The sequence below is a fragment of the Tasmannia lanceolata genome, unplaced genomic scaffold (assembly GCF_043159265.1).
Source record: "Tasmannia lanceolata isolate RefF3 unplaced genomic scaffold, GAP_Taslan_0.1 ptg000081l, whole genome shotgun sequence".
Lineage (NCBI taxonomy): Eukaryota > Viridiplantae > Streptophyta > Magnoliopsida > Canellales > Winteraceae > Tasmannia > Tasmannia lanceolata.
The window spans coordinates 171,790-194,605 of NW_027518758.1; the positions used below are offsets into that span (position 1 = coordinate 171,790).

Genomic DNA, 22,816 nt, shown 5'->3' on the forward strand with positions numbered 1-22,816 from the left:
ATTTTATTTTCCCTAGATCCAAACATGCCTTAAGGAACTCTTTGATCTAACTATCATATGATCAAATAATACTGTTGTGTATGTCCGTTGAATGCAATCCATTGTTTACTACAACAAAATTAGATTTTTCCTACGGATAAATTCGTAGTGAAAAGTACCAAAATCATTGGTAACATTTTTTCACTAAGAATTTCAAGGTGGATAACTTTCATAAGCTAGGTGGCAGTAGGGAAAGACCTTTCCCTATAGATTTGTAATTCCGTAGGGATAATCCACCTTTCCCTACGGAATAATCCGTAGGGACAGGATTGGACTTTCCCTATGGAAGTTAATAAATACCCTAGAGAAAATTTACTTTTCCTTATGAAAATTGAAATTAATTCGTAAGGAAAATGTGCTTTTCCATGCGGAATTTCTAAAAATCCAAAGGAAAAATGTGCCTTTCCCTACATAATTTCAAAAATCAATAGGTAAATAGTACTTTTGCCTACGAGATTTAAAAAAAACAATCCATAGAGAAAAAGGTGTTTCTTCTTAATTAGACGGTTAATGGAGATATTTAGAGAAAATAAAAAAGAACTTCCTATGGTTTTCATTGATTTGGAAAAAAAAAGTACAGTGGGCCCACTTTATTGGGTCATCTCCTCATAGGATGATCCTAACCCTCTATTTGTGGATGTTTTCATACTGTGCCTTCTGTTTTATACTATCACACAAATGGCGGGTCATGATCATCTTATCTATGGAGTAGATTTTGTGCCACAACCTATATACTCTGGGCCCGACAGACTAATCACTTGGACCCCACTTGACTATCAAATTAGGCCTCGCTTCGATTAGATCACCATATTCCAAAGTCTCTCTCTCTCTCTCTCTCTCTCTCTCTCTCTCTCTCTCTCTCTCTCTCCCGGTTAACTTGCATCCAATCAGAATAAAGCACATGGCATTATATGGCTTTACCGGAGTTTTAATTGAATAAAAAATCCAGCCGCCCTCCATAGACTTTACTTCCCTAAAGAATGCTTAAGCATCCAAGCAGAGCCCGACAATGGATTCAACAACTCCTTAACTTACAAGAGTTGAATGTTTCAAGATGTGGTGAATTGGAGGAGGTACTTGTAAATTAAGTGGATAAGGTTGAGATTTTTAGAACTAGTACACTTACCTAAATTGGGAAGTAGTTGCAAAGGGGTCTCCTTGGCTTTTCATGCACTTGAAATGATTGACGTTTATAGGTGCCCGAATCTAAAGAGGCTTTCCTTGGGGATCCAAAGGAGAGCTAATCTAAGGTATGATCAGGGCGAGAGAGAACGGTAGGAAGCATTGGAGTGGGAAAATGATGCCATCAAACAACAACTTCAACCACTCTTTGCCGCACAGCATGAATACTGAAGTACATCCAAATACAGGTATTTTTCTCCCAATGTTAATTTTTTCAGTTCAAGAGATGTATATTATTTGAGGAGGTACTTTGGTGATGAGTAACCAATGGGGGCGCCCTTTCATCTCATATTTGGAAGGGAGCCCTATAGACTTCCTCATATTATTTATTAATGGACAACACTTCCAATATATGGGATTTTGTTTGAAAAATAAAGACGAAAGTGGAATTGATGGATGGTTTGGTCTATTCCTCAATGATAAAGAATCCTTCAAGGCATGTTTAGATCTAGTCATTTTGTTTTCTCATCAAAAACTTTCTCTTTAATATTAGTTTTCCATGGTTTGGCTCTCTCATTTTAATTGGAATTTTTCTTTCCTAGATGAAACATTCTGCCTCGGATGAGAAATCCTGACTTTGTTTTGAGAGGGGATGAAGAAAAAAATCTACTTTCCTGACGTTGGTTGGATGGACATTGCCATGATTTTATCTCTTCAGACTGTTCCATAGACTGCAAGTGTTTATAACAATTTACGAAGTCTATTTGAAGCAGCATTTTTTTCTTAGATGTTGGTTGCTTTTAATGTGTATATTACTTATGTAGCAAAGGCAAAATCTCCAGTAAAATACATACATGAATGCAATGGTTTCCCAAAAGGAGTCCGTTTGTGACTTCCATGCCAAGGTTGTGGTTGTTTTAGATGAAGATAGGCAAAAAGTGTTTCATCCTAAAAGGATATGATCTGTTCATTTAGGGTTTCTCTCTTTTTGGTTGTTCTTGGAACTCTTCTCATGGTTTTAACTTAAATTTACTCCATTTTATGAACTGCTGGGGATGTATTTTGACTATTCGATCTCCCCAATTAAATAATTACCTTGCTTTTAAATTATTGCAATTTCTTCTAATTTCACCCTTACCCTATTTTGAGCAGATGCGAGCACTACCTGTCAATTGCTTGCTGAAATGCCTTATTGAGACAAAATGATATTGCCGACTATGGTTAATTTGTATGAAATCTCTAGGCATATCTCCATCTGTGTGTTTTGGTATTGGTTATCTATAGTAATTCAGAGTCCACATGCTACAATAGTATAATAATCTTATAAATAAAGGTAATGGACAAGGTAATCGGATTTTCCAACATGAATGCACTGAGGGCCATAACAAATGAAAGGGTAGAGGAGATACATATTGTTGAGATATTCAAAAGTGGAAGACTAATCAAGAAAGTGCAGAGTAAAGAAGATTGTGATTGTCAGAAAAGGATAGTGTCATTATCAAAGCACATAAGGCTGGTAACTAAATGTAAATTTACCAAAAGAGATGGGCGGCATAACGGTGTAGACACCCCATTTTGACCGGACCCAAGTTCGCGGTGCTAGAGCAAAACCCCATCCAATCACCAAGCTAGGATCCCGGATTGCACCCTAAGCTAGGTTAGGGTCCCCCATAGGTCCCCGTAAAATTTCGTTGGAATCCGAGCTCGTTTGATCAGCGAACGAGATGAATCAGTGTCGTAGTGTAAACCTGTAAGTGGGGTGGATTAGCCGAAGAGGGGGTGCACCTTTGAAATGTGAAATTCCGATTTTGTCTTTCGCTAATAGGACAAAGCGGCGGAGGTGCGCTTATAAATTCGCGCGCTTTATCCATTTGGAGTGCCAATATCAACATGATTTTTTTTTTTATAAATATGAAAAATCGAGATCACTGTTGAGGCACGAAAATTCGCAGAGAGAGAGAGAGAGAGAGAGAGAGAGAGAGAGAGAGAGAGAGAGAGAGAGAGGGAGGGACTTCGATCTTCTTCTTCGGCGATTCCGCCGGAAATCCGACGAGCTTCACCCCTCGTCAGCCGCACCTCCATTTCACCACCATTCCAACCTCCTTCTTCTTCTCCTCTTTCGATCTATCTGCTGACCCCGTTTGGTAAACCCATTTTTCTTTTAACCCAAACCCTAACCCAGGCAAACACCATTGATTCCGGTGACCCAAGCTCCGACCGCACCGCCATCTCTCCCACCTCCAAGCAGGCCGATAATTGCTAGATTCTCGGATCTGAGATCGGAAATCTCAGATCTGAGATCTGAAATCTCAGATCTAAGATCTCGGATCTGAGAAGAGAGAGAGAGAGAGAGAGAGAGAGAGAGAGAGAGAGAGAGAGAGAGAGAGAGAGAGAAAAGCAAGGCCAAGTTAGGGTCCCTCATCTCTTATCCGATCATCTTCTTCGTAGGATTATGCCGGATTCCGGTCATCTTCTCCGGCGGGATTTCGCTTGAATCCGGTCGGAATCTCCATCAATTTCTTGGTTTTCATCATCATCAATCCATTTCTACCCAAATCAACCATCATCTTCACCCCTATTCCTTTGAAACCTCTCTCTGTGTATTTCTTGCTGATTTTCTAGATTTCTAAAGCTTTAGAGAATCAAAGGTTTGGGAATTGGATTTTCGTTCGAGGAGGGAAGACACCGATTCATCCGAAGAAGTAACTGAAATTGGATCTGTGAATTCATGTGTCGATGGAGGAAAAACAGAATAGAAGGTAATATATCTTTCTTTTCCTTAAAATCTGCTCGATAGATTTTACTCCTTATGGTTTGTTGCCATTTTCTTCCTTTTGATTCTCATTTGGTGATGTATGGTTGTGAATTTGATGGAAGATTGTGGTGGTTAATCAAGGGTTGTGAAATCCCCTCTCTGCGGTTTTCGTTTGGGGTAATATATGATGAGGATTTCGGTAGAAATTGTGTTAATTGCTTTAAGGTGTTTATCCAGTGGAGTATAGTTATGGTTCCTTTTTTTTAAATGTTGTGAATTTTTCCCATGATCTGTGATAATTTCTCTTAAATGGTTGCTAAATGAGGTATGGTTATAGTTCTCTCTGATGTTTGGGTAATCATTCCATGACCTAAAAATTGTAATTTTCTTGAGGGTTGATTTAAGACTAGAAAGTTCATGTTCAATGTTGTGATGCCCATAAGAATTTCATGATTTCGTGCCTCTTGCCTTTGTCGTTTTGATATCATCATTCAGCAATGGACGAAAGCACTGTTAAATTCTAGCATCTTCATTGGCTGGTCTTCATCCAAGGTAATTCATATTTTCATGATTAGTTTCGCTTTAAATCTCATGAATGTAATGGCAGTAGACATTTTACGCTCTCCGCATTAAAAATGTAGAGTTTAAATCCCTGAGAGTGTATATCCAGGCATATTGCTGTGTTGTTGTCACCATGGGTTCCATATCATTTGATGTCCAACTTTGTTAATTTAGGGAATACTTGTGATTTCTTAAAATTTCAAGCGAGCAGAACTTAGTTGACATCAGCTACCATGCATACAAATACCTTTTCTAGTTTTATGAAGTTGAGTTCCATTTATGCCCGAATTATGATTTGTCATTGCATGTTGGGAAACCGATACCGAATTATGAGTTCCGTAGAATCTTAGTTTCGAACCAATACCTGGAACCTTTAAATGTTTAAGGCAATACCATTCATTGGAGCTATGCATCGTATGGTTTTGAAGCGGTTCTTAAACACTGACCAAGATTGTTTGTAGGTTGACCTTTGTGCCCATCCTTTAGAGGACCTACCCTGTCGTGGCGATGCCCACTGTCCCTGTTCTCTAGGTAGAGACCTCTTACCTTTTAGGTACCCCTTAAAACATGGTAGCCCCTTCTTTGCCTTGAGGGCGATGAAGGCGATAGCCCAAGCCCATCTTTAGGCTTTGAAGTGTTTAATATCATTTTTTTATTTCATTAGGCTACCCAGCGGCTGGTCTGGGCTAATTCATTTTATTTTAAATAAATTGTTTAATTGAAGAAGTAAATCAGATGATTTGCACTATTCGATGTCCTTGACACGAATATCGTCTGATTTCAAGGCGGTTTGTAGAAATATTATACGTGTAGGAAATCAGATGATTACTTTGGCATCATCTGATTTCATTGGAGTCCCCGTATTGGGGTTTGTGGTTGGCTTTGAAGTGTTTGATATTGTTTTTACTTCATTAGGCTACCTAGCGGCTGGTCTGGGCTAATTAATGTTGTTTATCATGCTATGATTGCTATTATTACAGGTTGTGTACTCTTTAGTTATAAGTCTTTCTTTGCTTAGTACTTGATTTGTTTATATAAGAATTGAATGGAAATTTGAGATTGCCTAGTAGCTCTTTTCTGCTCTCTTGGTGGACTAATGCAGTCTTCTAGACTTCTTTAGATACTAGAACCTGTACTAGGAGGCATATTCTGTCGCATTAGGAAATCCTCCTTTGGAGGCAAGCCTCATTTTTTAGCTTAACATCAGGGAGGTTGCTTTGATTTTGATAAATGGTGTACCCATAGGAGGCATGCCTTGCCCCATTTAGAGAGCCTTTGAATCATTCGTTTGTGTGGTGATGTTATCGGGGGAGTCTTTGACTCATTTGATCTTTATTGATGTTATTAGGGAGTCATCTGTCTTGGCTTTGTAAGTAATTAGCCTTTAGAAGGCCTGCTTGGCCTCATTTGTAGAATCCTCTCTGAGGTTGCACCTCAATTTGTACCTCTGTTAATTAGAGACCAATTTGGTCAATTAGTTGTCTTAGCCTTGCTTACCCCTTGCAAGGGCAATGATAAGGTTACTTGGAGCCCATCTTTGTGTGTGTTTGGGAGACCCGCCCGGTCTCATTCTCTCGCTAGTTCTCCTCTTTGTGCGTCATTTGGTTTTTGGGAGAACACCCTACTCGGCTTGGCTTCATACTCCTACCCTTATGGGGTACTGGGCGCACATTTATTGCACCCTAGGGCTAAGCAGCTGTCCGGCCCGGCCCGGCTGGGTGTTTTACCTCTGCCAAATGTGCACAAATTCTTATTCCTTTTTACTTGTGATCTTCTCCTTATTCGATAGTCCATTCGCATATGAGTCAGCCCTTGATTAGAGAGTCTTTGACTCATTCATCCTTTAGATGGTGTTATTAGAGAGTCTTTGACTCATTCGCCTTTTAGGTGGTGTTATAGGAGAGTCTTTGACTCATTTGCCTTTTCGGTGATGTTATAGGAGAGTCTTTGACTCATTTGTCTTTCAGGTGGTGTTATTAAAGAGTTTTTGACTCAATCTTTCTCTTATTGGTTTTTCTAGAGAGTCTTTGACTCATTTATCTTTTAGTTGGTGATAGTGGAGTCTTTGACTCATGTTCCTTTTCTTTTAGGGAGTCTCTGACTCATTTATCCTTTAGTTGGTGTTAGTGGAGTCTTTGACTCGTGTTTTCTTTTCTTTTAGAGAGTCTTTGACTCATCTATCCTTTAGTTGGTGTTAGTGGAGTCTTTGACTGGTGTTTCCTTCTCTTTTAGAGAGTCTTTGACTCATCTATCCTTTAGTTGGTATTAGTGGAGTCTTTGACTCGTGTTTCATTCTCTTTTAGAGAGTCTTTGACTCGTCTATTCTTTAGTTGGTGTTATTGGAGTCTTTGACTCATGTTTCCTTTTCTTTTAGGGAGTCTCTGACTCATTTATCCTTTAGTTGGTGTTAGTGGAGCCTTTGACTCGTGTTTCCTTTTCTTTTAGAGAGTCTTTGACTCATCTATCCTTTAGTTGGTGTTAGTGGAGTCTTTGACTCGTGTTTCCTTCTCTTTTAGAGAGTCTTTGACTCATCTATCCTTTAATTGGTATTAGTGGAGTCTTTGACTCATGTTTCATTCTCTTTTAGAGAGTCTTTGACTCGTCTATTCTTTAGTTGGTGTTATTGGAGTCTTTGACTCATGTTTCCATTTCTTTTAGAGAGTCTTTAACTCGTCTATTTCTTTTAGAGAGTCTTTGACTCATTTATCCTTTAGTTGGTGTTATTGGAGTCTTTGACTCGTGTTTTCATTTCTTTTAGAGAGTCTTTGACTCATTTATCCTTTAGTTGGTGTTATTGGAGTCTTTGACTCGTGTTTCCATTTCTTTTAGAGAGTCCTTGACTCATTTATCCTTTCAGTTGGTATTGTTAGAGTCTTTGACTCATATTTCTTTTCGTTCAGAGAGTCTTTGACTCACTTGTCCTTTGCGGTGTTATTAGAGAGTCTTTGACTCATTTGCTCTTATAATGGTATTATTAGAGCCTAGTTTCCCCTTTTAGCCCTAGGATTTGGCCATAGGGTGTTGTTTTTGTATTTTCCCTCCGGTTTTTGACCAAAAGGGTGAAAGCATCAGAAACCTATAATCCAAAAATATCGAAACATTTGTAATTATTTTAAAATGTTCTGAGTGTAGTTAGAGAGTTCGTTTCGAACTACGTTGGCTTGATCCCTTTCAACAGGGTACGTAGTGCAGCTTGGGATTCACATCCCAAGTCCAGCCAAACTTTTGAAAATAAACATTTTAAATCTTTCAAAAATTATAAAAATATTCAAACCCTTTTAAAAAAAAGATCTTCCTCTAGAGTTAGGAGTGTGTCCTAGCTGTTTAGGTTGTGTTCTAGAGTTAGGAGTTTGTCTTGATTTGTATTGATATGGTGTGTCCTGTCGTGTGAGTGTCCCTAGAGTTAGGAGGCCTCGAGTCGATCGGTTAGACATTTAGTCGAACCGATGGCTAGACTAGGCATATAGTCAGCCCATGGTTTTCATTAGGTTGCACAGCCTAGTTACACATAGGATGTAGGACCCACCTGCATTAGCTTAAGGCTAAACAACTTGCATTAGTTAGAGCATGTAGAGAGTCTTAAAAATTACAATTCACTTGAACTTAGGCAATCGTACAAAAAGCTTTAAAAATTAGTCGAGTCTAGTGGAATCGAGTCTAGGATAGCGGTTCTAGATGGTTAGGCATCGTAGTTTAGAATAGGGCATCGAACTACGTGGACTCCGATTCTTCCCGAGGCCGGGATACGTAGCGCAGCTAGGATGGATGGCCATTCTGGTCCGAGTCCAGTCCTGCATTAGAGTTTTAGGATTTGTCTGTTTCAGTCATATATAGCATTGATTTGTGTTTCATGTTTTGATGTGTTTTATTACTTTCTTGTATTGATACTATACCTTTAGCTGTAACTTGCATGTCTATGCCCACCAGAACTTAGAACACCCATTAGGTATGTCACTCATAACCTATCTTTGCTTAGGTGACACATTTTTCATTTCATTTTATATGTTTATTTCTTCATTCTCAGGAAATGCATGCTTAGGTAGACGACTCCTGAGTATTATTCCCATTTCACATGATTTTTACCCGAACTTCTTTGGAGTTAATGAAAATGGCATAAGAGACCAAGTGCTTGCACTCGGACGAATTGGGGGTGCTCTTCAGACCTTCCCCATTCGTAATCAGGCACGAACCCATATATATTTCTGGTTATCCATTGCACAGAGGATTTAATTTTAGGGTTCCATGGCATATCCATGGATGGCGACTCTGAGTTTATTTTAGGTATGTCTTGGTTTCGAACCTCGGTTCCGGATCAAGACATATCCCTTTCTTTTTATATCGCCACTCGTGCTATGCTATGAGGGTGGCATCCATTTCGAGAGTTCCTTGGCAGAGCTCTCTTTTCCACGTGGATGATCCAGAGGATGGTGTGGGGACTAGTTCCCTCTACCTCATCCACTACTTCTTCGGATCGGGGTCCACAAACGGCGCTTATTCGGAAGGTGTTTCTGAAGTTGTTGAGATTTCGGGAGCGTAACGACGCTGTATTGGCAAGGGACTTTGGTTTTGCCGAGATTTCGGCAGAACAACAGTGCTATTTAGACAATAGGGTCTCGCTTTCTCTGAAATTCGACAGCGCAACGACACTGTGTTGGAAAGGAGCTCCGGCGGAGTTGCGGAGATTTCAGCAGAACAACGGCGCTATTATTGAAAAATAGCATGTGGTTCTGTGAAATTCGACCGAACAACAACGCTATTTGAAAGATGTCGCTCCGAACCTTCGAAATTTTGGCAGAATACCGACGCCCGTTGTGAGCTACCTAGAGTTTGTCTACTTTCTCTCTTCTAGAAACAAAGTAATTAGGATTTTTTCTGAAAATTCAGTAGGGGTTTGGGATGGCCAAGAAAAGGAGGGTGGACTAACCACAAAAAGGGGAGAGAGGAGAGAGATTTTTTAACTAAAATTCTCAACAAAAATCCCACCCATTTACTCGTACCCCCCTATTTATAGGTTTGGGGGGTAAAACTTGGTAATTTCGACCAAATTTTGCCTGGGTGAAATTCAGGCGAAATTTGGTGTCACCCAGGTGACATCACCTGGGTGATATCATATTTCGAAGGGCGCGAAAGTCCGTCTCATTCCCGTCTCGAAAAATGTAATTTTTTGTCCTTTATCAGTAAGTTTCGAATGTTCGTAACTCCTCCGATTGAATTCCGAATCATACACAATAGATCCATTGGATTCATCGTTCTGGGGACTTTCCAATGAACCTAAAATCATTTGCTTTTGGGAAACGCATTGTCCTCTGGGTAAAAATGAAAGTTTTTGACTCAAAGTAAACTTACCGATTGAAATGCCGGGTGACAACGGACTTACCGGTTTATGTTGTAAAAGGCGGGTGCTGTGTAAACCACACTTTTTGGTTGCCGAAAAAGGTGGGTGCTGTGTAAAAACAGGCTTTCCAGTTGTTTCTCCGGTGATTAAAACGGTTTTCAGAAATTGTTTCCTTTTGCAAATACCCTAAAGAGAGATAGAGAGAAACATAACTCGTGCTCTGGGACTCGTCATAAGGTTCTTCCTCGCAACACCTATCATTAGTACCACCTTGACAAAATTGGGTATCTACACTATGGCTAGTGGCCCGAGAGTTTCTGCTTCCTATTGGGTTTTACATTTGTTGTATCCCAATTCCTTTTATGGAATGCAAATCTGGTCGAAGATACTGGGATTTTATTCCCCTCTTGACCTTTTTCGCTGTATGATTAAATGACTGTTTCATTCTCTGACCTTCTTTGTATTATTGAATTTTACACTAATTTGTACTTTGTTATTCATTTTCCCAAAAGACTAGATTTGTTTTACAATTTTTTCACATGAGTAGGTCAATTTTTTAAAAAACATTCCACGCCCCATAGTATATATGTAAAATAAAATCTTGGACGACGTGGGTGCCCCACGTGGCACCCTTTTCTATACCCTCCGAGTGGCATTTTACCACTCCACGTTTCCTCCTCTCACATGATTCTCCACTAAGGGAAATCTATTTAAAGCCTTAATTATAGGAGATCTTCTTTAGAGATTTCTCCTAAAATCGATTGACATTCCTAAGAGAGCCCAAAATAACAAACAGTAAGTTTTTAGGCACCCTCCTTTCAAAACGCAATTGTTTCAACACAAGAGAGTCCAAAATAAAAAACAAGAAGTTTTTAGGAAAAAGAACCTTACAGTTTGCTGTAATTTGGGGGTGCTGCTGTTGAGATTTGGAATCCATTGGGTTCTTCCAAAAACAACCTTACAGTTACTACAACGCTGGGATTTCGTGCGTTGGAAAAAGAAGGGAAATGCTCTTTGGAGGATCTGCTTATTGGCCATCCAATAAGATTATGACCCACAGGATTGTTGTTGTTTCCATCCAGTGGGCGAGAAGCTCTCCGATATTTTTTGGTGTTTATGCTTATGATCTGTGGGAGGGTTGGCAATTCGTATGCTCTGAACGCTTAGTCAGACCTAAGATTGTGCAAAGATGGTCTCCTCCTCCGACTGGCTTCTTCAAGCTCAATTTTGATGGAGCTAGTTTTGGGAACCCCGGATTGGCAGGTCAAGGTGGTATTCTTAGAAATGATGAAGGTTTGGTGATTTCGAAGTATTCGGGCCCATGTGGTTTATGTGACTCAAATGAGGCGGAAGTTAAAGTTGCTTTCTCTGGTATTCTGTACCTAGAGTCGAGTATCTTGGATAAAGTGATTATCGAAGGAGACTCATCCAATGTGGTGAAATGGATATCGGGGTCAGCCCCTCCGCCATGGAAATTCCTAGGTTTGATTGAGGAGATCTCAGATTGGCTGATGGGATCTTCAGCTTCTTTTGCTCATGTCAGAAGATCGGCCAACGGAGAGGCTGGCATTCTGGCTAAATCGGGTGCCAATAGATCAAGTTTGGAGTGGTTTGATTATATGCCACCCTAAGTCCTGTATTTTTCTTTTCTTTTCTTTCTTTCTTTCTTTCTTTGTATTCTCTCTGTGGACCATATCGATTCCCTTTTATTTTAATGTACTACCATTTCAAAAAAAAGAAAAAAAACACAAGTTTTTAGGAAACAAAATCGAATAGGAAACCAATAACGCGTTTAAGGTTTTCTTTGCTATTTTCTTCCAAGAGTAATGGCAATATAATATTGTTGATGTATGTTGCAAGGGATATTTACTTATAATTTTTGCCATATCTTGAGATGGTCTTGGATCAGTAGTGATAAAACTCATTTGGGGTTAATTGCTCATCGCCACTCTATATATTATATGGTTGGATGATCAAGATAGTTGAGATAGTGGAGCATACCATAAGTCACAATGACTGGGCAATCCTATCAATCTGGTTCAAGATTGGAGATGACAATGGTCAATGACCCATATTCAAGAGGAAAAGTCCTTTTGGCATCTGAAGTCTGAACAAATGGCTAATATTGCTTGGTTCTCTTGCTTTTATTCAACAAATGCCTACATATGGTCCAGGTCATCCCACTTGCATCTTTAATTTTTCTCAGTTTTTTTTTTAATATTTCGCCAAGGGATATGTATAGTCAAGACCGTTGATCCAGTAGACCATCATGAAAATACTTCGCATCCATAAGATTATGGTCCACAAAAACCAACGCTTCAATAGTCAAGTATAGATCAAGTTGCTTGAATCATCTGATCAAGGTGGAGACAAAAGAAATTGGGCCAGACGTGTTTGTTGTCTGGATCAATGGATGTGATCATTTCTGGTGATCATTTCCCCATGGCACACGTAGGTCCCAAGTTTGTAGCGTTTTCACTCCATAATTAGTTCATGAAAATCGGAAATTTCTTGATGCTGGCTCAATTTGGAGAAAGACTGTCAATTTTCACTTTTCTCTGTTCGAAATCTATGTTTTATCTACACATAATTAGTGTGGTCAGATTCATCCAATCAGTAGCAAGTTTAAATCTTTGCATTGAAACCTATGAAGGGTGGGTCCTCACCGAAACCGAAATTTCGGCCGAAATCCGATGAAACAATTAAAAATAATATTTTATTTAATACACAATTTCGGCTGAAATTACTGAGATTTCGGTAAATTTGGTTGAAATTTCGGAAAAATATTATTTAATTAAAGAAATAAAGATTTTTGGTTGATTTTCCTTCAATTTCGGATGAAATTTCGGCCGAGAAAAAATGTAAGGTTTCGGGTAGTGTGATTTTGATTTCGGGTTTGACTGAAATTCGAAATTTCGGTCAAAATTTAAAACCATGATAAGAAATATCATTCTTTTTATTTAAAATAATTTTAAAGCCTACTTTTTGTCGCCCCATGCATATCATGGGTTGTCACACTTGTATGTAAAACATAGTAACGTTGTTCTTAATTTACGAAGTATCATTGTAATGAGGAAGAAAAAGAAACCTAAAATAGATTTATGAGATTAAACACTAAAATCTGTGTTTCTTTTCATTAGGGTTTTGTTTGTCTGGTCCTCGCATTGAGTTCTAGCTATTAGAGAATTGTTTTCGGAGAAAATTCGCCAATGATCACGAGGATTTCAGCAGCCCCGTGGCCTCTTGGCGCACCGAAATCTCTATTTTACTCCACGAGATGGAATACAAGTCGAAGAGTCGAGATGTCCAGAGGGAGTAGGAATCCGGCGGAGTTTTCCTTCAGCTGTTAAAGCCCTAATTTTTTAGCATTCTGTGAAGAAGACATTTTCATTAAGATGGGTGGGCATTATAGACATTTCCTCATTTTTATCCACTCGGTCATGTTAAGAAGAGCCTTTATAAGGTGGCCGACTGTCAATCAACAAGGGCAGAGAGAGAAAAAACTCTCCCCCTTGATTTTTAATCCAGGTCAAACCACCTTTTTTTACTTTCTTCTTGATAAAAAATCAATGGGGTTGATATTTTCTCTCTCCGCCCTTTATAAGTAAAGGCTGCCACCATATAATTTCTCTATTAAACAAACCCATAGAAAAGTTAGGGGGTGTAGTTGATGACTTTGAAACTATAGTCATCATCGTTGAAAATGTCAGAAAGTTGAGGGGGTGTAAGTGTAATTTTCCCTAAGAAATAAAAAGACAACCTTAGTTTGAGCAATGATTAAAACATGGTCGTGCAAATATGAGTGGCCTGAATAAATCAGAGGAGCCATGAATTTTACAAATAATAATAAGAGGAATGACAGAGGCAAGGGCGCATTTGCATAAACAGCAGGAGAAGGGGCCCTTGCTTGGATCCACTTCATTAAGTGAAACTGTTTTTACTTTCTCAGCTGATTTTAAAAAGTTAGCGAAAATGATATTGATCCAATCAAGGGCCCTTCTCGGGCTGTTTATGCAAGGGCACCCTTGCATCTCTCATTCCTCATAATAACAATAATAATGATAAGTCAGAGGGTTACGATCATATTCTGGTAGGATTTTTGGTCCATGGCCTATCAACTGCAAGGACTAAGAAATGAATGGTTTGGATCAGGCAAATACGTGAGCCCCACTAAAGAGATTTTTCTTAGGCCTCGTTTAGATTGCAAGAATTTTTAGAAAAGTTCAGTGGGAAAATAGGATATTTTTAAAAGTTCCTGGTACCTTGAACCAACCATAATCAATTTTTATTTAGAAGGACCTTCAGTTTATGTATCACTTCTTACTGAAGTTTGGGAAGAAATAATTTCCCAAGAATTTTTTTTCCATCAGAAATGCTTTTCTTGGAATCCAAGCAGGGCCTTAGTTTCTATATAATGTGTAACTAGAGCCAACGATTAGATTTATATTAGGAATGCCAGCTCCACTGTGAGCACTAATTAATGAATGTTTATGAATGATTAGAAGTGGGTCTCACCCATACTATTGCTTCCTTTTTTTTCCCAGGCATAATCTCACCCAGATACCGTTATATCCAAACTCTCGTATTAAAGATGCTTTTCTTTGGGCCTGTTTGTTTTAGATCCGATTGTGGAGTTCCCAACCGATTATTGGACTCAAATTTAGTGCAATTTTCGGCCTAATAATTGGTAGGGGACTCCACAAACTGCCGTCATAATCTAAAACTTTCATTTTTCTTTTCCGTTGGGTAAACCCTATTACTCTTCTTGTTACCATGATTTACAACAAGTGGGCCTTTAAATTCCCTAAATCCATCTTTGCTCAGTAAAAAACTCTCAGATCACAAATGCGTTCTAAGGATTCTAACGAAATAATTATGCACAATGCTACTTCGAAAACTATAGCAGCTCTCCAAGACGAAAAGGAAAGCATTTTTCAGAAGCTCAAAAAATCAAATTACTACATGCTCTTTGAACCTGAAAACCCGCATTACTTGTGTTTGGACTCACTAAAGCCCTGTCTGTTTTCGATGTTGGGAACTGATTGTGAGTCCAAAACTGATTATTGGAGTGGCATTTACGTTTAATGCCCTGTTCTAGGGGTCGACATGGTTCGGGTTTGAACCGGGGAACCAAACCGAACCAGCACATTTGGTTTGGTTCGGTTCCAGCTATATATGGTTCGGTTCCGGTTCGGAAAATTTGGAACCGGTGGATATTCGGTTCGGTTCTGGGTTTGGGATCCCGAAACTGAGAACCGAACCGAGAACTGCCCCTACTTGAGGAATTGGTTTAATTTGATTTTTGCAGGATAATGGATATTAGGGCCTGCTTGTAGTCCATATATAAATGTTATCCCAAATTTGATAATGGATTGATAATGGATATTAGGAATTGCCCAAATTTGTAGTTCATTACTTCATATATAATTTGATAGGGCCTGTTTGTAGTCCATATATAAATATATACCTGTTCACATATTATTTGATAGGGCTTGTTTGATAGGGCCTGTTTGTAGTCCATATATACCTGTTTGGCTGTTTGTAGTTCGGTTGGGTAAACCCAGAACAGAACCGAACCGAACCAACTTATATGGTTCGGTTCTGGGTATGCACCAAAACCGAACCGAACCATGTCCCCCCCGCCCTGTTCGTTTTTTATGGTGGCAACCTATTGTGAGTCCCAAACCGATTATTGGCCGCAAAATTAATGTGATTTTGAGTCGTGGGTGGAAGCTCTTCACGACGATGGAGGTCTAATTGTGAATCAGATGTATTGGAGAAGATTTGATTATTTTGTTTTTACAAGACAAAAATTTGCACAGCAAACTGCATAGAGGAAAGGGAAGGCCAGAGTTTCAAGGAAGAACCATTTTAATAGGAGGTGAGAATGGGGGAGCAAGAGCCATAGTAACCTCCACAGATGCATGTAGCAGTATAGATCAAGATGTCTTGAGGAAATGAGCAAACTGACAAGAAGCAATGTAAAACTGTTATATGAAATTCAGAGGTATAAAGCAGGGCTTGATTAACAGAGAACACGTTCTGGGAAGCAATGAAATGTATGGAGAGACGGTGCAAAGCTAGGATTCACATATCATTTGCTGGGAACATTGGAGCTCAGAAATGATTCAAGGTTCAGTTTTATAGCAACATACATTACCACCTCAAAGAGCAACCTATGATAATCAAAACATGCTAGAATTTTATAAAGATTTAAGCCTTTTAAATAACTCTTCAAGAAAAAATCAACTCAGCCAAGTTCTGGCAATAGGTTCTAAACAAAAAGAAATCAAGTAGTTATTGGAAATCAAATATCCACATAGGATCATCAAACAAATTAGATCTACTAAGTCTAATTATGGTCCAAAAAATGTAAAACAAGATATACGACTAATGGGGGTTGGCAGGTTCAGGGTATAACGTAGTGGCGATAAAATGGGAATGGTAATGTGAAGGATGAGGGGGAAATTCAGGGGAATATGGGTAGGCTAATAGCGATATAAACAAAATATTCATACTTAGGATGGCGCATTGGACTTATGGTGGTGTATCGGACTTATGATGGCGTATCAGGCCTCAGGCATCGTCCTGTGCAAGTGGTTTCGAAGAGGGGGAAGAGGGATAGCCAGAGTATAGAGGTAAAGAGTTGATTTCAGCAGAGAGAGAGGGGGAAAGAATGGGAAATAGAGAATAAGAAAGAGCTCAATATCATGAAAAAGAAAAGAGATGAAGATCAAGAAAAGTGGAAAGATTGGGATAGAAAGAGGGTAGCGAACCATTCGGGAAAAAAAAAACAGAAAGAAAAAGGGTAGCAATTTATGAACTTAACCGAGGGGGGAGTGGTTTCTGAACCCAACTGATGAGGAGCGATTTATGAACCCAGTCAAGAAGGTTGAAAAAGCAAAGAGGAACAATGAATGGAAAAACTGGGACTACAAAGAGGGAGAGAGAGAAGATGGAGGGAGACGGGGAGGGGGGATGAAGAAGTAAGGAGGATAGTGAAAGGTGATGGGGGGAAAGGGGAAAGATGTAGTGAGGAGGGAGGGAGAGAAGAAAAAGAAAGGGAGAGAGAGGAGCTATGAAGCACGGGTACGGGTACGGGGTGCGGGTACGACACGACACGGGTACGTGGGTACGTGATTTGCCAAAAAAACCGGGTGCGGGTACGTTCGGGTACGCCGAATATAATAATATATTTTAATATTTTATTATATATTTATAAAAATTAAAAAATAATAATTGTAGAGCAATCAAATAACAATAACATCACCAAAATGGAAAATTCTAATATTACTCTTTATTTCATAAGTGATTAAGTTCCATATTTCATAACAAGGGGCATCATTCATTAGAAAAAAAAGTCTGTCACCAGTGTGTTGACAAGTGCCTGACAAGATGAATAATTTTTAGAGAACAAATTATGAGATTTTTTTTACCGGACTTTTGGGATTTAATAATGTTTGGACAAAATAGATTTTATGAATTTTTAAAATTTGAAAAATACCCCACCGTTTGGAAGTTAAGAAAGTTAAAATTTTGACCCGACCCTTTTTCTTTGAATTTTGTACTAGAACTGGAGAGTTGACTTTTTTTCCTTTTAGATTTGGGTGTTGAAACTATTTTTAATAAATCCAAAAGGAGGGTATTCCGTTATTTACATGTAAATCTTAAGTAAATGGACAATAAAATAGTAAATACATTTACTTAAATGGTTTACATGTAAATACCGAGTACAGGAGAGGAAAGAGAAGCAGCAGGAAGAAGCAGGACGTGTCGGGTACGCGTGGTGCGCACCCGACACGCACCCGACACGCAAAATTAGCTTTTTTTTTTACAAAAAAGGGGGGTACGTACCCCGGACGTACCCGGGGCGTACCCGGACGTACCCGCACCCCATACGTGTCGGGTGCGGGTGCGGGAGCCCCGGGAGAGTACTCGTGCTTCCTAGGAGAGGAGGTACCATAACACAACAGGGGGCTTCCTTTCACATTTTTTTTGAAAGCAATTCCTTTCACCTTTTTTTTCAAAATTCTCTTTTTGGTAGGGGATCATGCATGGAGGGCTTAATTATTAAGTGGTGGGCCCTATACTTGACCAATAGCTTAAAAGAAACGGTATCAAGGCTTTAAGTGAATCTTAAGTGTTTAGTCAATAGGAAATAAGTGTGCCAGGGATAAAAAGAACTATAAAAGATGTGTTTAAAAGGATAAGTGGACCATGAAAAAGGAGTAAGGCAGAGCCCATACGCTTTCCTCCCATATAATCTAAATAAAAATGCTAATAAATCAAATAAAATAATACATAAAAAGGAAAATAAAACATTCAATAGTTCAATAAAAAAACAAAATCTAACAACTATGATGATTGAATCACATCCAGAGACCAAACAATATCTCAATGAGAAAATGGCAAACCAGCATATGATGCTTGGAGCTTAAAAAAAAACAGAATTTCAGAGAAGAAAGATTGTTACAGAACTTCCTACGATACGATTCTATGTACAAAGTTCTAGCAACACATGCATCATAGAATTTATGGTAGGTCAAGCAACCTTAATATAAGAACTATAAACTAGTAGGGATTTGCTAGGCAATTCCGTGGAAAGCCATTTTGCAGTTCCCTTTTGGAGGAGAGAACAGCTACCTCAAATGAATTAAATGAATAGAACAAAATCTGAATGAATTCAATGAATTACAAAAAATCTGCTAAAAAGTGAGGTAGCTGTTCTCTCCTGCAAAAGTGAGCCACGAAATGGCTTTCCAAAAAATTGCCTAGCAAATCCCAAACTAGTATGTCAGAACTGTCTTCATAGAACAATGACTCTTCTGTAATGCACAAAAAGAAAGAAATGCTAATACAACAGAGATGATTACATGTGATATCAATCCTATCAAAATTTAAATGAGAATGGGTAAGTAATGATTTCTAAAACAAAACAACGCTATAACGGATTATTTTGTTGATTACCACAATGAAATCGGTCCAGTTGTGAAATTGCCAATTTGAATCAGTTCAGGTTAATTTCACATCCCGAGTTAATGTGAGAAATCCTCGGAAACATAGATGATGTAAGAGTGCAAATAAGGTATATGACAATGTCCCACTATGGAACATCCAAGAAGTCATTATATCCATTTGTTGAATAATATGTGATATGTAGGGGGATAGACATGCAAGTTGACAACTGCTCCACAGTTCCTACAGCTTCTATGCACACCTAAACATCTACCAAATATCCGAATTGGCATGGGTGTTTGCACAGATGGGTGATGCACAATTAACTTAGAATTATCAGGCTAGAAGCTTTCATAAGCTAAGTTTTATGCTACGGTACCAAGGTTATGAGAAGAAAAAAATAGTAATAGCCTTTTATTAAAGAGACCAGAATGAGAAATATTTTCTAAGAAATGCAGATGATGTGGTTTTTATCATCTATAGAGCCACTTAGGCAGTGTTTTTTCATTCAAAAAATTTTCTCTTACTTTTTAAATATAAGCAGGTACCAGTGCAGCAATCAAAAGCTCCTAAAGTTCAATAAAAAACTACAAACAGAGCCCAAGAGACCTACAAGTGGCTCCTAATTGCAGCAAAGAGTCTGAAATTCTGTTTTCTTTTCCTTTTCTTCTGATGCATTTATTCCATGATTGTAATGAAAGAAGAAAAACAAAAGGCAAACACCCTTGAGAAAAACATATCCTTTACACTTTCCAAATATCTGCTGCTAGCACGAATAACTTCACTAAAGACCTGTGTTTGCTATCTTAGATTGAGATTTTGAAATCACAATACATGATGGTACTATTAACCTTCAAGACTAATCTTAAAAGAAGTTGCCTCGTGCATTACACCAAATTGGTAATTAGTATCTACAAATAACAAAAGAAACAGCAACAAATTCTGTGAGGCAATAATCTAACATTTCAAAATAACACTCTGCATGTTAATATGTTTGACATAGAGACAAATGTTGAAAACAAGGTTCAAATTCTTTATATAACATGTGCTACAAGAGTAAACTGATTAATTTATTAACATCACATGGTCTAAGAAATACGCTGCTGGAGTATCACCAAGAGAAGAAATACAAACTCTTAGTGACTTGTAAAATTCGAAATGCAGGTTGGTTAGAAGAGAGAATTCTACCTGTCATATAAAGTGAAATGTCTGCTGTGTATCCTGGTTCACAACTGTATTAAGTCTTCTTAGAATAATAAAAGGAGAATCATCCACTTAGACCAGATGGAATGGGCCAATAATAATATGGAATTGCCCATAATAGGAACATACACCCAAGCAAATAAACACTTGACAGTGAAACCATCATCCCTAAAGAATGGCATATCTCAATTATAAATTAGACAAGTTCAGAACCTCGAAATGAGGACATTCATCTGTAGTGAAGGATCTGTAACAGGTTCAATCTCAATGAAAGTAAAGTCAAAAGTACCAGTACGCTTCAAACTGAATACAAACACAAGAATGACCCCCCCAAGCATTGGAATAGTCCAGTAATTGTTCATCCCATGGATGAGAACCCATGCAATGGAATACCCAACAATAATTCCTAATAAATGACCGAGAAAACTCGCTTGTGGAACAATTATTGACGTGAATATGAGAGATTCGAATGGAGCAAAGCTAATTGGAAGGGAAAGAAACCCAAAAAGGTCCAATTTTGAGGAAGGCTGTTTGACGGCAAGGATCGTCATCCACCCAAATACAACACACGAGTAACCGACGGCTGTCACTCTTCTGAAATACTCGAGCTTAAACTTGTTAATCAAAACGTGGCAAGTCCCAAGAACAAGAACTCCAGACAACACTACCATAACAAGTGTGTAATGGAGATAAAACTCAACTCCAAGACCCATGTGACCCAACTGTTCTTTCACTCCAACGCTCCAAAGGGCACTCATGTTGAAAACAAGATGAAGCACACTTATATGCGAGAATGCAGAAGTAATGAGTCTACAATGATGGCCCTCAATGCCTGTTTCATAACTCAAACCCACATGTGCATACCCAATGTTTTTCTTCTGTATGTAGAACCAAATTGCACTGCAGATTCCTATGATACAGCTAGTAGCAGGCTTTTGCACAATCTCGTAGAAGAGCGGCTTCCCCATTGCAAGCCTTCTTACCCTTTTTACTAGGCAAATTTAGGTCTTAGGGTGCTTCAAATTGGATCAGACCCAAGTCATAGTTCAATAAACTGCATTGAGGCCGCAACTTTACTGCTTCACCTAGGGTGGATTGCAATCTTTACACTTTTGATGCTCACTAATGAAAGCAAAAAGTCATCATTTCCCAATTGAATTTTAATGTAAACTTCCTCCTTAATAGAACACAAAATAAGGGTTTTCAATTGTGTTTACTGATGCTCACTAATGAAAATAAAAATTCATCATTTCCCAATTGAATTTTAATGTAAACTACCTTCTTAATATAACACAAAATAAGGGTTTTCAATAGTGTTTCCTGATTCTCACTAATGAAAGCAAAAGGTCATCATTTCCCAATTGAATTTTAATGTAAACTGCCTCCTTAATAGAACAAAAAATTAAGGGTTTTCAATTGTGTTTCTTTACAAATCTATTAATAGCAATCTATCTTCTTCCTCAGATCAAATGACAACAGACTCTAGAAACCTCTGCCCAACACTTTAAAGAAATATATAAAATCTCAGATTTGAACCCACCACTGAACTCAGCTCAATCCACAATAACTAAATTAAGACTACAAAGTAAACACATACAAACGAATTCTAAACCATGGGAGGTCCTTCAATAAACAACAGATTTTGAATCTATAAGGAATAATTCACAAGAATTACACAACCTAAGCCACCAAAAAGTTTAATCCAGATTCTAAATCAATCGAGAGGGAGAAGAAAACCCTAAATATTTCCACTTTTTCAAATACCTTTCGAGGGTTTTCGTTTGCCCTAGATTTTATGTTGCTTTGAAGGCACGAACGAAATCTACGGCACGAACGAAATCTAGTCCGTTTCGTGATAATATAAAATGTGAAGGTGGACCCTTAACTATTTTTGACAATTACGAATCTTTTAGGCTACCAGTATTTGCACTACCATGTTTCAATAAAGACACAAACTCACCTTGTCACTATAAGCAGAAAAAAAGAAAAAGAAAAGACAAGGTGAGTATGTGTTATCATAAAAAACTGGTACTGCAAATATCATTGTCCTTAGTTTATCTTAATCATAATTCTTAAAAAATCATTTGTCAGATATATGTCAAAGGCATAGTTACCATAACGTGATTCATCATTAAAACCGGACGAGAAAAATCCGGGCTTAATACACAACCATTTGGATACACGGATTTTAGAATCCAGGTTTTTAGTTTAAAAACAATGTAGAAGAGGGTTAGAGACGAGAAGAAGCAGACCAACCGTCGTTTTAGAAATCTCAGGTTGCAGGAGAGATTTTTAAAACCTGATTTTCTTGCTTAAAATCCAAGAAATGCTGCCAGGACAACACACGGCAGCCTAATCATGAACCCTCTTTTACACTCTTTCAAACCAAAAACTTAAATTCTAAAATCCGTGTATCCAAACAGCCCCTTAGGTAGTAAAAAAACAAGTTTTTATATGGTTGCGGCCATGAAGTCCCATGTGGGTGGTACTGCCGGCCCTTGATATTTGATGTTTGCTCCTTGGCCAATCTCCTAGGCCCACTTTGCTATTGGCAAGGGTGCAAGGTGCCGCCCAAAGCCAATGTCCCATGCTATCGAGTTAGGGGTGTGACAGCAAGCAGCCAAGCAAGGCGTGCTTTCGAAACCAACCTGTGCATGTAGGCTACAAGGTTCCACGACGAGCTGGCATCCGTGCTGCCATTACCTTCCGCATGTGGCCTTTGCCTTGCCATGCCCATTTGCCAGTGGTCTTTGCGAAACAAACGTACTATATGGTGAGAGGGAGTTCATACGAGTGAATAAAACATACATTGGGTCCCATATAGTTGGGTGATCTAAACCATTAAA

The 22,816-nt window shown here is 38.6% G+C and overlaps 1 long non-coding RNA gene and 1 pseudogene across 3 annotated transcripts; one reads left to right on the top strand and one right to left on the bottom strand.

Moving 5' to 3' along the window:
• Positions 1-921: 921 nt before the first annotated feature.
• Positions 922-2,207, top strand: LOC143865503 (uncharacterized). The gene is made up of 2 exons (XR_013241905.1): positions 922-1,409; positions 1,764-2,207. It is a non-coding gene; the product is annotated as an uncharacterized LOC143865503 (long non-coding RNA).
• A 17,069-nt stretch (positions 2,208-19,276) lies between these two features.
• Positions 19,277-21,814, bottom strand: LOC143865501 (RHOMBOID-like protein 13 pseudogene; annotated as a pseudogene). 2 transcript variants are annotated; one of them, XR_013241904.1, is made up of 2 exons: positions 21,735-21,792; positions 19,277-19,678 (listed from the first exon to the last, which is right to left on the bottom strand). The product of XR_013241904.1 is annotated as an RHOMBOID-like protein 13 pseudogene, transcript variant X2 (transcript). The 2 variants fall into 2 exon arrangements; XR_013241903.1 differs by lacking the exon at positions 19,277-19,678 and adding an exon at positions 19,732-21,092 and having other exon boundaries at positions 21,735-21,814.
• Between the last annotated feature and the right edge of the window lie 1,002 nt (positions 21,815-22,816).